This window comes from Anoplophora glabripennis, unplaced genomic scaffold, assembly GCF_000390285.2.
Source record: "Anoplophora glabripennis isolate ALB-LARVAE unplaced genomic scaffold, Agla_2.0 scaffold36, whole genome shotgun sequence".
In the NCBI taxonomy this organism is placed as follows: Eukaryota; Metazoa; Arthropoda; class Insecta; order Coleoptera; family Cerambycidae; genus Anoplophora; species Anoplophora glabripennis.
This window is the reverse complement of record NW_019416310.1, coordinates 1-12,085: the sequence shown is the minus strand read 5'-3', so window position 1 is coordinate 12,085 and position 12,085 is coordinate 1.

Sequence of the window (12,085 nt, the reverse complement as noted above, 5' to 3'; positions counted from 1 at the left end):
ACATTAGAATAGTTTTTCAGANCTAGATAATATTAATAATAAAAAGCCACAATCAAATTTGCTTTAGACGTAAAAAATATTAATACAATACACTTTCTAAATATTTTTTAATTTAAAAAAATATCATTGCTATATGCTATAGGAACTAGCGTTTATAGGAAATTCACACTAATAAATATCTAAATTTTAATTCGATCATCATTAAAGAAAGCCAAATTGATTTATTCAAAAAATAAAATTCCTAATAATAATAAACAATCAATATTATCGGTATTTTGTTGAAAGAGTTTTTAATAATATTAAAAATAAATCAACTTCTGTCAAACAAAAAGAAAAATTATAAACAATAAAAATTCATATACTCCTGTTTTATCGAAAAAATTAAGGAGAGTGGGTAACAAATTTAACATTAGAATAGTTTTTCTGGTAACTATTAATTTGTTTGTAGGGTGTTTTGTTAAAGACGAATCCAAATGTACAAAATTCAAAAATTGTATTTATAGCGTATCGTGTGCAATAAACAAATTGAAAAGTCTTTCGACTTGTAAATATTATAATAGACGAGCGGAAAGGTTACATTAAAAAGTGAGATTTTGATAAATCGAAAATTTGCGATAGCGCTTGGGAAAATGGTCACATAGTTCAATGGGTTACTACAACCAACATTTTAGAGAAGGAAGTAAGCAGGACAATACTGTTAAAAGAAAATTAAAAGAGATCAAAGTTATTTTATTATAATAAGCTTAGATCATTGTCGGCTACAAATACTAAAAGAAGTGAGTAATAATTATGATATCGCTAGCTACGGAAGCTGATAAACAATCAAATTTAAACTGTAAAAATTAATTTTAACATAACTCGTCATTTTCTGTTCTGAAAAAGGAAGGTGATTAATTTTCCATACTGCGACAATTTATTGAGTTGAGTGATATATGTATATAGGGTGATTCATAAACGACGACCGAAAATTAATCCTCGTATTCTTTGGTGAATTTTAATGGTAGTTTTTCTTATAAAGTGTTTATCTACGACGCACTATGAACGATTGGAACTACTTTAATGTCAAAATCATAGAACTCTTAATAGAAAAAATATTAAAAGGTTTAGCAAGCGGTATTTTAAAGGTAAAGGGATTACCTTTTAGGGAAAAGTATCGAAAATGCGCTCGATTTATAGACTGCTCTCAGAGAACGTTTAAACCTCGGTTTTTTCAATTTTTTTAGATTTTTTCGAATGCCACTATTTTCCCTCATCTGACTATTAAAAAATACAATTTTTTTCAGGAAGTAGATTAAAAAATCTTCAATTTCCATTGTGGTAAAATTTATTTGACCTATTATATCTTGAGTGATTGGCATTCGAAAAGTTCAGTGTTCATAAATTTAGTTTCTAACAGTGTTATATCAAATTAATTTGTCCGTTTTCATTTAAGTTCATTTAAAAGAATATTTTTATTAAAGTATACATTAATTGTCGGATAATTTATTAAAGTTTTAGACTGAGATACACAAATGTTTGGTTTTTAAAGATTATTTTGGACTTAATTTTTACTTAAAAAGTAAGTCTCAAAATATCTAAATATTTCGTTATAGCAACGGATATTTATCCCGAGATTGAAACATGAATATGTTTTTATGTAGGGTGATAGTTTTAGAGAAAAGATAACCTGACTTTACCTCATAATCGTCTTTTTCTCTGAAATAACTGATTTAATGTATGATATAAATTATAAACTTTCCATAGAACTCAAGATATAATAGGTCAAATAAATTTTACCAAAATGGAAATTGAAGATTTTTTAATCTATTTTCTGAAAAAAATTGTATTTTTAATAGTCAGATGAGGAAAAATAGTGGCATTCGAAAAAATCGAAAAAAATTGAAAAAACCGAGGTTTAAACGTTCCCTGGGAGCAGCCTAATAAATCGACCGCATTTTCGATATTTTTCCCAAAAAGGTAATCCCTTTACCTTTAAAATACCGCTTGCTAAACCTTTTTATCTCTTTTCTATCCAGAGTTCTATGATTTTGACACTAAAGTAGTTCCAATCGTTCACAGTGCGCCACTGGAGCATCTAAATTTTAGGAAAAAGCCTCAAATTATGGACAATGTTTAGATACATACATGTGCCCAATTTCAAATTATTTCGCTTACTAGTTTTTTAAATTACTTAAAAAAATTTAAAAAAATTTAAGTTTAACACCCTGTATCTTTTTAACGAAGAGTCCTCGAGTCCTTATACCAAAGACTATCCTTAAAATTCACCAAAGAATACAAGGTTCCATTTTTGGTCACCATTTGTGAATCGCCCTGTATAGATGATACATGTGTATTTTTTATACACGTATAAAACTACTTGTCTACTTTTTTCGATATTTTTTTTGGCACAAAAATAACCATTGTTCCACACCAGGTTTAACTACTTAGTTTGTCATAAAAAGTTTTCCTGTACTTTGCTCAGAGACTCAACAATATTGATACTTGTGCAGACAAAATGAAAATCTGCATTCCTTTGTTATTTGATCAGTGTTTAGCAAATAACCACTAAATACATCTCTTTTAGTTTGAGACCTCAAGTTTTGTTCATGTTACTATTATTTTAACGAATCTGTTTTATAAGACACCTCAGTTTTGGGATCACAAACAGGCTAAACTATTTTATTTCATATGACAGTTTGAAAGAAAAAACGTTTTCGGTAGTTTACAAAATTCATATTATTTATTATTTACTTTAACGCTGAAATTTTGACAACTAGTAGTGTGTATCCATACTACTTCCATACAAAACAGTACTGATAACGAGTTTTAAAAATAATTGGTAACACATAATGATCGGCGAACATTGTTTGTAATGCAGACGATAGATAAATATTTATGTTTAACTAAAAGCGATGGCATGTAGTACATGATTAATGGTCAGGCACTTAAAAACGAATTGGAGTATAAATGAAGTAGAAGCTACCGAGTCATTATTCATTATCTAAATGCGTTTGACTATAACTATCAGAATCGCATATAATACGAGGGATACTAAAAAATGTCTAACCTAGCCATGAAACGATCGAATGTACGTTGCCTAGCAACGTCCAATAGTGACAACATATTTCTCCATGTATATCAGATTCAATTCTAATTCGTTATTATTTTGTGCTTTATGAAGTAAGTACTTTGAAACACTGTTTGTGAAATTGGAACCTCACAGTGTCACCAAATCATTATAATTTAACGTAAAATATTGAATAAGATAGTTTCGGTGGGAAGTGGAATCCTGCAAGCAACAAATCCTGATGCTTACAGGAAAGTGGAAATAATGGCTGTCGATGGTCAGGTTTACTATTGCTGAAGTATTATATACAGGGTGATTCATTAACAATGGGAAAATCGAAAGCTGAAGATACTACACGTGAAATGGTGACCATTGGCGCAAACATGCCTTATCCGAAAGTTGATAGTTTTGGAAATACAGGGTGTTGAAAGTTAAAATTTTAAATCGTTTTTTTGCGATTATTCTGAAAATATGTAGGTTAGGAACTTGAAAATTTGTGAAACTATATTTTTTTAGGCGACGAATAAGATGCGTGTTGTAATTTCAGCATTGCTCATAGAGGGCGCCACTTACGACCAATTTTACCGAAAATTTAGTTAATAACTTTTTACCCTGTATGTCTAACATGAAACTTGATTCAAAACCTGAAAGAGCAATCATTTTTCCATTAATTGTGTATTCTTGTTTCATTTCGGTATCTCGATCCGTTTTCGAGAAAAATCGATTTAACGAACACTATGTTTTGATAATACGAGAAATTAAAAGCGAAACAAACCAAGTGTTTCTTCGTGTTATTACAACAATTAACAATAAAACAAATGAAATTCGTAATAATGATTTAAAGTCAGTGTTCGAAGAATCCACCGTTGACATTTACACACTTTACACAACGTTTTCTGAGAGATCTTCGAGTTTGAAACAACATATTGGGATTGCGTTTGACTTCGTTGGCAGCGATTTGTATTCTTTGCCACAACTCTTCACACGAACCAATAGATTCTTCCAAATAGAAAAATGAAGAGGATTGAAGTCCGGACTTCTGGGTGGCCAAGTAAAAATGCTTCCACGGCTTGAAGAAGTTCCACTTTATTTAAGAAGAGACATGTGGTTCATGCACGACGGAGCTCCACCGCATTTTTCTTGGCCAGTGCGTGCATATTTAGATGCAGTTTTTCCAAATCGCTGGATTGGCCATGTAAGCATTTTTGCTTGGCCATCCAGAAGTCCGGACTTCAATCCTCTTGATTTTTCTATTTGGTCTCGAATGAAAGATATAGTTTACAAAGAATCTATTGGCTCGTGTGAAGAGTTGTGGCAAAGAATACAAATCGCTGCCAACGAAGTCAGACGCAATCCCAATATGTTGTTTCAAACTCGAAGATCTCTCAGAAAACGTGTAAAGTGTATCAGTGTCAACGGTGGATTCTTCGAACAATTACTTTAAATCATAATTACGTATTTTATTTGTTTTATTGTTAATTGTTGTAATAACACGAAGAAACACTTGGTTTGTTTCGCTTTTAATTTTTCATATTATCAAAACATAGTGTTCGTTAAATCGATTTTTCTCGAAAACGGATCGAGATACCGACATGAAACAACAGTACATAATTAATGGAAAAATGATTGCTCTTTCAGGTTTTGAATCAAGTTTTAATTAGACATACAGGGTAAGAAGTTATTAACTAAATTTTTGGTAAAATTGGTCGTAAGTGGCGCCCTCTATAAGTAACGCTGAAATTGCAGCACGCATCTTATTTGTCACTTAAAGAAATATAGTTTCACAGATTTTCAAGTTCCTAACCTACATGATTTTAGAATAATCGCAAAAAAAAAGATTTAAAATTTTAACATTCAACACCCTGTATTTCCGAAACTATCAACTTTCGGAAAAGGCATGTTTGCGCCAATGGTCACCACTTCACGTGTAGTATCTTCAGCTTTCGATTTTCCCATTGTTAATGAATCACCCTGTATTTAAACCAAGTGTTATTTGAAATTGGACACATGCATTTATGTAAACATTGTCCAAAACCTGATTCCAAACGGATTTTAAATCTCTTTCATATTAATCAAGTTTTGAACAATATCTACGTTGATCAAGAATTGTGATAAATTTCATGGTTTAGTTAAACTGACCAAGAAATTAGAGACAATACAAATGATTATAATTTATTGGTCAATTTTTTAGATTTTTAGTAATTTAATATTTATTCAATGTTTCAAGAGGATTAGATTTCGAGATATAGGGCGTTAAAGTTGAAATATTATAAACGGATTAGAATGAAATAAATAAAATGAACTGAAAGAAATACAGTTTTAGCTAACCAACAAACATTCGACCATGTGTCGTTGTGGTTTCTTAGAAGCGGAGTATTTTCTATTAATTTCAATCATATTTTTCAAGTCTCAGCATCAATAATAACAGTTTAGAACACATTTTTATTCTAAGAGTTGTAAGCTTTAAATTTAGACAATAACTTGGCCATTTCTTGAATAATTTATTACATCAGACCATCAGAGTCTGTTAAATGTAAACCGCGTTTTACAAGGTCTCGATTAATCCATGCTGTCATCATTTATCACGTACTAACCCTTAGGAACGCCTTCACAATACTCATCCACAAATCAACAAATCTATAACAACCTATCTGGAACAAAGCGATAGATAATGATCTATCGATTCGCCTTGCTAGCCACCCCGGTTATATTTACTTACAACGTCGGCCACCGCTACCCCGAATATATTTTTGCTCGTGTGCCTGAAACAATAGAAGTGTAGAGAAACAAAACACTTTAGACTATCTGTTGGTACAATCGGGTACCGTGTATGCTTGTTTTGTATTATTTATTTATGATGACGTCATGTGGTGCACACTGCATACATTTTCATCAGCAGACAGTATGTCGTTTACAAACAGTTTTTTGACTTTATAAGAATGTGCAAGGTATGGAAAATTTACAAATTTTTTAACTTTAATATTAGTTATTTAATTTAGTATTACTTGGAGTATTAATTGCGAGTTGTTTTATTCTTACTATTAGTATACAGCAAAAATTCAATTAGATTGTATTTAAAAATGGCTACATGCAAATGTGTAATAAATTACAAACATATTTCATCGGTTGACAATAGTATTACAGGGTGATGTTTAATATTCGGCTTGATTAAAGCTTATTTAAATTCTCCTGATAAATAGTGTTTCCGATGACTAATATTAAACTCTGTGGTGATATCTCTTGCGTCTATGATGAAAAGATATCGCCGACTCTAATCAAACGGAAGATTAGTTACGTAAAGCCGTAGGAGATTTAGACACGAAGACAATCGTTTCGTGCTAGAATCCTGTTACCATAAATATGTAATTAGAATTATGACTGTCACTTTCCTCTTTGCCATCATCACGCATATCTCCATAGAAGAAGCAGTCCTTAAAAGAACTCACGAATTTTTTCTTCTAGCGATTGTATTTCAGTTCAATATTTTTTATATTGCAATGCTGTTATACAGGATGTCACAAAGACGTCGCAACAAACTTTCATGGCCGATTCTTTTCGTCTAAATAAGAAAAAAAATCCAGAAAAATATTTTTACGATTCTTTAAAGTTTGGACGTCAAACACAGTTTTTGTTCAATCCTCAGGAACTACTGAGTTATTTTTTTCAGGAAAAATTTACAGATTTGGATAGATATTGTTAGTGAGATCTTTATGTTGCTAAGTTTCCTCCTAGAATGCACCGTTCTCGAGTAAAAGTCCAAAAACCATGATTGTGTTAGCTCGTCACCAGTGAACCATGGATAAAAGTCAATTACTTTGCTTTAATTTCTCAATAATTAAAAATAGCGTGAGAGGAGTGGCATTGCCACTCAAGGTGACTTTGCCAATCCAGTATGTTTTTAATTACATTTTTTGCCTGACAAAAATTGCGAGCGGTGGTACTGTTTTCTCAACAATGACCGCGGGATGCTAATAATCACGGCTTTTAGTTGTATCACCCTGTAAATTGTGTCATCTACGCAGGTAGGATTATTTTTTTATAAACGCGTAAACAAAGGTTGTGAACAAGGTATGGGAATTTGTAAACTACTTTTATTAGGTCTACATGTAAAATAAAACTCAAAATGTTGAAACTTACCTATTTTTCTAAATTTAAAAGTTTTTACTGATTCAGTGTCGCTGAAAAAAATGTATTGGTAACATTTTCTGGTGATAATGTCATCTCTTGGATTCTCTAAAATTACCAAAAGATTTTTTTACAAGGTATTATAAGTTAACGAAAATAAACAAAATAGTTTGAATATTTTTTCTTTATTTCTGCCCAATGCAGCTAAAAATTAAAAGATTTTTCACTTTTTATCTAGTATGGATTTAAACAAAAAACTAACAATTATACAAAAGAATGTCAAAAAACACTGTAAAATTCCACCACAATACGTAATTATACAGGGTGTCACGCGACTTATAGTACAATTTTTAAGGGCATATTCCTCACAGAAAAATGGGCAAAATAGTTTATACAAACAATGGGCCATTTTCAAAATGAACCAAAAAAAATATATTTGTAAGGATAGTAGCTCTACAAAATCTTTTAGGAAAAAACCTATACTTTTAATACTTAATAACAAAATGTTAGTAATTTTTCATATCAGTGCCGTAGATATGGGAAGCTGGTGTCTATCGTGACGCATAGCTTCTACGCCTTTAATTGTCCTTCTAAATATTTATACATGAGAAAAAAAATACTCTTGTAAAAATTTTCGTATTTTCTTAGATTCTGGAGTAAGCTCCCTATTTTTTTTACAAAAGATTACAGTTTTTCAAGAGGATTACAATTAAGAGGTTAATAACATATAGGCAAGAAAACATCGTTTAAGGTCATTATAACAACAGCAAATGCAAAATAAGAAATGCTTTGAAAATCAACGCATACCCAAAAATTTCTATTATTTCTTTAATTTATTCGTGGTAATAACAATGTTAGTATGTTAGTCTATGCTTACTGTTTAATTTAAGTTTATTTGCTATTGCTTTTGTAAGTATATCAACTTCCTTCAGACTTATTTTTTGTGTTAACTACTAACACTTGTTGATTTAGTATTCAATTTTACATGCATGTTAACTATATACCATGAGACACTGTACCAAATCTAGAGTCTGTATCTTCAACAGATCTTTGGTGGCTGCACTGAAAAAAAAGAATAGTAACCGCTTCTACAATTATTGTAGATCTATGTACTGCAATTTATTGTGATTATATGTAGCTCCAAACACAATTTGTAGTAATAATCTTCAAGCACTATTTTACTACAATAGCAATGTTACTAAGTATTATATACATTGATGTACCATTTACTAAAAATTTTGTGCGTTTATTGTCACAATGTTTTATAGATATGTCTATTAAATATATTAAAAATTACCAATAAATTATGTAAAAAATACACATTTGATAATAATTTTTAATACACTGTTTTGTAANGCAAATGCAAAATAAGAAATGCTTTGAAAATCAACGCATACCAAAAAATTTCTATTATTTTTTTAATTTATTCGTGGTAATAACAATGTTAGTATGTTAGTCTATGCTTACTGTTTAATTTAAGTTTATTTGCTATTGCTTTTGTAAGTAAATCAACTTCCTTCAGACTTATTTTCTGTGTTAACTACTAACTATAACTGAGTTCAGTCATTAATATGCAATCTACAATTTATCCCAAAATTTAATACGAAAATTTGGTCGTATTTTTGTTAATGCGTATGAATAAATATTTAAAAAATGCTTAGGCGTCACTAAAAGATACTCCCCATTTCTACAGTACTGAGGATTGAAATGGAAAATTACTAGTATGGTTTTATAAATACTAAATGTAGGTATTATCTTATACAAATCCTTCATGAATAATTACAAGCCACGTGACTACAAATTTTGTTTGTACAGTAATTTTATTTCCTTCATGTCGTCAATTAAATTTCATTAAAATCAAAAATTATTAAAACAATAAGATCAAGATGACATTGAAACACAACATTCTGTTTCACGGGCTGAGATTTAATTTTTCATAAGATTCTATTCAACCAATCAGCGATCGCATTATCTCGAGTGGAGACGTAACTGTTTGTCATTGTTCATTGTAAACGGATCAATAATATTGCTAAGATTTAGGGATTTTTAGTTGACAGTACCATCTGAGCAATGTGACTTATAATCATTTATGAACTTTATGACGTTTAAGCCTCGCAAATTTCTTCTAAGTCCGACTCCACTTGTTGATTTAGTATTCAATTTTACATGCATGTAACTATATACCATGAGACACTGTACCAAATCTAGAGTGTGTATCTTCAACAGATCTTTGGTGGCTGCACTGAAAAAAAGAATAGTAACCGCTTCTACAATTGTAGATTTATGTAGGTACTGCAATTTATTGTGATTATAGTTCCAAACACAATTTGTAGTAATATTTCACATTTTGTTTATAATTTTGTAGTAATAATCTTCAAGCACTATTTTACTACAATAGCAATGTTACTAAGTACTAACGAGCGTTCAAATAAAAACGTGGTCGAAGTTGGCTCTGACACATTGGACGTAGGGAGTAGCTTATAGCGACCAACTTAACCTCATTTCTCAACGAGCTGTATAGCAGCTGTCAGTTTCAATAACGTTAATGACTANTCATCTCTTGGATTCTCTAAAATTACCAAAAGATTTTTTTACAAGGTATTATAAGTTAACGAAAATAAACAAAATAGTTTGAATATTTTTTCTTTATTTCTGCCCAATGCAGCTAAAAATTAAAAGATTTTTCACTTTTTATCTAGTATGGATTTAAACAAAAAACTAACAATTATACAAAAGAATGTCAAAAAACACTGTAAAATTCCACCACTTTACAATACGTAATTATACAGGGTGTCACGCGACTTATAGTACAATTTTTAAGGGCATATTCCTCACAGAAAAATGGGCAAAATAGTTTATACAAACAATGGGCCATTTTCAAAATGAACCAAAAAAAATATATTTGTAAGGATAGTAGCTCTACAAAATCTTTTAGGAAAAAACCTATACTTTTAATACTTAACAACAAAATGTTAGTAATTTTTCATATCAGTGCCGTAGATATGGGAAGCTGGTGTCTATCGTGACGCATAGCTTCTACGCCTTTAATTGTCCTTCTAAATATTTATACATGAGAAAAAAAATACTCTTGTAAAAATTTTCGTATTTTCTTAGATTCTGGAGTAAGCTCCCTATTTTTTTTACAAAAGATTACAGTTTTTCAAGAGGATTACAATTAAGAGGTTAATAACATATAGGCAAGAAAACATCGTTTAAGGTCATTATAACAACAGCAAATGCAAAATAAGAAATGCTTTGAAAATCAACGCATACCCAAAAATTTCTATTATTTCTTTAATTTATTCGTGGTAATAACAATGTTAGTATGTTAGTCTATGCTTACTGTTTAATTTAAGTTTATTTGCTATTGCTTTTGTAAGTATATCAACTTCCTTCAGACTTATTTTTTGTGTTAACTACTAACACTTGTTGATTTAGTATTCAATTTTACATGCATGTTAACTATATACCATGAGACACTGTACCAAATCTAGAGTCTGTATCTTCAACAGATCTTTGGTGGCTGCACTGAAAAAAAAGAATAGTAACCGCTTCTACAATTATTGTAGATCTATGTACTGCAATTTATTGTGATTATATGTAGCTCCAAACACAATTTGTAGTAATAATCTTCAAGCACTATTTTACTACAATAGCAATGTTACTAAGTATTATATACATTGATGTACCATTTACTAAAAATTTTGTGCGTTTATTGTCACAATGTTTTATAGATATGTCTATTAAATATATTAAAAATTACCAATAAATTATGTAAAAAATACACATTTGATAATAATTTTTAATACACTGTTTTGTAACTATTGATACATAGTCCTGTAATTTTTTACAGAATTATTGTTTTAATTACCATTTTAACTTGCTAAAATTACTATTTTATTTTTTAAATTTTACTAAAATATATCTGGAGAGGAAGGGGGATTATTACCTTTCCAAAAGAAACGAATTTGATGCAGTTCATATACATATATTTATTATTAACAGTATTAATAATACATTTCTATTAAACAAAGAACATTGGTACATTCATATTAATATTAAAACAAACAATACACTGTCAACACGAAAATATTAAAGATAATTATTACGTTTTTATAAATATTTAAGTATCAATAACTGATAATATAAAAACGTATATATAATCGATTTCAGAACTAAATTTTGACATAAAGTTTCATGGCTTGAAGTTACTGAATACGAGTATTATTTCTCCCTGATATCGACACATATGATTTGAATCCCCATGATATTAATAACTGCTCAGGGGTCATTTCCATTTCCATTATTTAAGTAAGTACCTACGTATTAGTTTGCTAATACGTTTATGTACGTTTATTATTAACGGTTATGATATTGGTATTATACACATATACTATAGGATTTCTTTATTCATACGTTGATTGATATTATTGACAAATAAAAATCGTTCATGTCATGTCCAATAGTCCAATATGTATACAGGGTGATTCCGAACTTATAAAAAAAAATTCTGGATGTACAGGGGACCCTTACAAATACAATTTTGTAAAGAAAAAATGAAAAAGGGCAGTTCGAAATTGANCGCAAATTTCTTCTAAGTCCGACTCCACTTGTTGATTTAGTATTCAATTTTATATGCATGTAACTATATACCATGAGACACTGTACCAAATCTAGAGTGTGTATCTTCAACAGATCTTTGGTGGCTGCACTGAAAAAAAGAATAGTAACCGCTTCTACAATTGTAGATTTATGTAGGTACTGCAATTTATTGTGATTATAGTTCCAAACACAATTTGTAGTAATATTTCACATTTTGTTTATAATTTTGTAGTAATAATCTTCAAGCACTATTTTACTACAATAGCAATGTTACTAAGTACTAACGAGCGTTCAAATAAAAACGTGGTCGAA